Below are 3,468 nucleotides of genomic sequence, written 5' to 3'. Positions count from 1 at the left end.
AAAGAGAGAGAGGGAAGGAGGGAAGGAAGGAAAGAGAGAGAGAGAGAGAGAGAGAGAGAGAGAGAGAGAGAGAGAGAGAGAGAGAGAGAAAGAAAGAAAGAAAGAAAGAAAGAAAGAAAGAAAGAAAGAAAGAAAAGAGAAAATGAAACTGCCTAAATTTTCAAGAGATACCAATTTATATATTCGTTCTTAGGGTAGAGAAGAGAAAATAAATAAGTAAAAACAAAAATTATTTAAAGGAAGCAACTTTCAAAGAAGGCTTTACATGTTTTATAAAAAGCTGACATGGGCACATTTATTAAGCTTTTACAAAGTGCCCTTGAAGACGACAGGACTGAAGGACAGATCTGGTTCTTAGCCTACAGAGGAACCAAGAGAGAAGGAGGCAGGGCCCTAGAATCAGCAGGAGAAACTAGAAAATGAACGTCCATTTTGAATCATTGTAAAAATTAGTTTTTCTAAATAATGCACTTGAGTTTAAAAAAAGAATCGTCAGTAGAGACGTGCAGGTGTTCTCTGCATGAGAATTTAAACTAAAATGTGCCTGATTTCTTTTATTTATTATTACTTTTTAAAATTTTAGACTGAGTTTCCCTAAATCCCCAAGAGGCGCTGGATGGGTTCCCGCCTGGGACCCTCCAGCCTTGCCCCTGCTACTCAGCCTCTCAGGGACTGGTTTCATGTGACATAGAGGCAAATTTATGATTCTTATTTAAATCAATGTTTCTAATTTTATTTTTATTTTAAAAATTCAGGCCATTAACTTTAGATTAATATTCCCACAAAAATCACATTGTTTTTCTGATTAGTTTTATAAATTTAAATTATGACCTTGATACCTATGACAACACATTTTCAATAAAAAGTTATAAAGTTGGAGGCCTGCCCCTTAGCTCAGTTCTTTAAGTGGCTGCTTCAACAAAGCAGTCAGGCTCAGGTTGCTGTGGTTTGATCCCCACAACACAAGCCAGGCAGTCATGCCTTGAAGGCATTCGGAGAAAAAAAAAAAACAAAACACTTCTGCCATTTGGGGCCGGGGAGATGGCTCAGTGGAATAAGCACTTCCCTGGCAAGCGCAAGGGCCTGAGTTCAATCCCCGGTTCTGAAAAAAAAAAAAAAAAAAAAAAAAGTTATAAAGTACTATTATCTCAACTTAGGTGCTTAGATTACGAATGTATTTTAAATTTTAGATGTTTCCCTTTATTTCTTTTATCCAAGGGTATAGCCAAATATATAAAGGGAGATTCATCAAAAACTTACACAGCTTCATAAATACAATTTGACTATTCAAAAATCAATATTTTAGTCCTATTGTAATTTTTTCTAAGGATATTGTTACTTACAAATAAATAATAGTAAATCATCACCCTTGGAGCTGAATTTATATTTCATGACAATCTTTGGAGGTGTGTAACTTTTTGAATTTTTTTTACGCCACTGCAAATTTCATAATCACTGAATATTCATTTAAATATGCATAATATTATTTTTACATGGCTGGTATTTGTTCTTTATTTTGAAAACCAATGTTGATTTTCTATTCTAAATGCCTATCTTTATCAAACACATTCTTGGTCACTGAACAAACATGTATAACAAATAACTTATCTAAATAAATACAGAACATTGAGTACACGTCTACATTTCAAGCAATGTTAAACATGTTCTCCCAGAATAAATCTCTACTAAGTTAGTCTTATCAAAATATAAAGCTATTGATTAGTGACTATATTTAAGATTAGAATCCATTAAAATCAGCCTATCTTGTTCATCTCATCAACTGAATGTTTCATGTCAATCAGAAAAACACAAACTGACCACAGGGAAAAAACTCAACACTGAAAAGATGAATGATAACAAATAAATGATAAATTGAAGCCCTCCATGCACATGTAATACACTAACAAAGATCTAACAGGCCTAGGCCCACTCCTGGAGAAGAGAACTAACAAGGACAACTTGGTGGGCATTTCAAGAGAATAGTTTCAACATCAAAAAAGTCTCTTGAGGACTTGGAGGTAGCTCAGCAGCCTAAGTGCCTGCCTAGCAAGTGCAAGGACCTGAGTTTGATCCCTGGTACCACATGCCATCCTGGCCCCACCCCAGGTGCAATGAGACAGCCACTGAAACCGGACATGGTGTAACATGCCTATAATACCAGCATTGGGGAGGCCTAGACAGGAGAATCAGCATGAGTCCAAGCAGAGTAGCAAGACTCTTTATCCAATGAATAATATTTTTTAAAAAAAGGATCGCTTGAGAAAACGAGTGAATCATTTAACTATCCTTACTAAGAGAAATCATTTTAAAACACCATAAAATCAAGCATGAAGTGAAAAAAAATCAATTTTATTATACCATATTTTCATAAAATATCTGTCTTACACCCAAAATAGGAAAAAGAAAATAACCCCAACATTTCATTTACTCTTTCTGAGGTTTAAATTACTAAGTAAAATACTCTGAATTCTATTTCATATAAGATAAATCAAACTAATAATACAAATAACCATTTACCAAGATAAAGTCAGTATCACACTTTCCTTTCTCCTTGTTACAAAATTTTGTTCCTCTAAGTAGAGTCACTCTCTGTGCTCTTTTTCCAGAACTTTAACCCTCAACTATGGACAATTCCATTTCAGACAGTAAAAGTTTGTATTCAAGTCAAATGATATGGATGACAAAAGAAAAAAATATAAAAAACAGTGTTGTCAACCATTGCTGGAAGACTCAAATTAAGAAAAATAATAAAGCTCTGGCTGACTCTTTTGTCTACCAGCAAGAGCAGGAACATATCTCTAATTGAACAATGCCCAAAATAATCAAGATGATTGAATCTTGAGTTTGTAGCAAAGAAGTATAGTTGGCCATGCTCAAAGTACATCTCTGAAAAGAAACTAAAGAGATTTCTATGCTAGTAACAAAGTCATAGGCTATAAGCATCCACAAAGCTCAGCAAAAAATAAATGAAAACAATAGAACCATGGGAAGTAAAAGCAACAAAATCTCTCTCCAGACCTGCTCTTCCAAAAAACCAACATGGGGCCACCAAGGTCAGAATAGTATAAACCACACACCCGAATTACTCAAAAGTATAACCTAGCAAGATAATAAACACCTCACAAAGATACTCACTGGGATTAGACAAGATATACGAGGTATACGAAATAATAACCAAAAAGATTTGAGCAGCATTAAGAGGGCACTAATAAAACAAAATGCTAAAAAAAAAAATGCAAGAATGACCAGTTTACCAAAAAATTAGTTTCCATGATAAGGTTTGAATTAGAAATCCAAGACATCAAAAATCACATTGAAAGTATGGGCAGCAGGACGGACAAATGTGAGGACTGAATTTCAGAACTAAAAGACAATGATGCTCTCAATGACCAACTCCTCAAAGACACCGTAATTACAAAAGAAAATGAAAACATTAATCCAATAACTGATAGATAATTCAAAGAAAAC

At 34.3% G+C, this 3,468-nt stretch overlaps 1 protein-coding gene across 2 annotated transcripts in view; it reads right to left on the bottom strand.

Moving 5' to 3' along the window:
• Positions 1-3,468, bottom strand: part of Prex2 (phosphatidylinositol-3,4,5-trisphosphate dependent Rac exchange factor 2) — a 303,532-nt gene that overhangs the window by 217,240 nt on the left and 82,824 nt on the right. The window lies entirely within an intron of this gene.

This window comes from Octodon degus, unplaced genomic scaffold (genome assembly GCF_000260255.1).
Source record: "Octodon degus isolate 3935 unplaced genomic scaffold, OctDeg1.0 scaffold00091, whole genome shotgun sequence".
In the NCBI taxonomy this organism is placed as follows: domain Eukaryota; kingdom Metazoa; phylum Chordata; class Mammalia; order Rodentia; family Octodontidae; genus Octodon; species Octodon degus.
The sequence above is the reverse complement of the archived record's forward strand: the minus strand, read 5'-3'. Positions and strand labels throughout refer to the sequence as shown.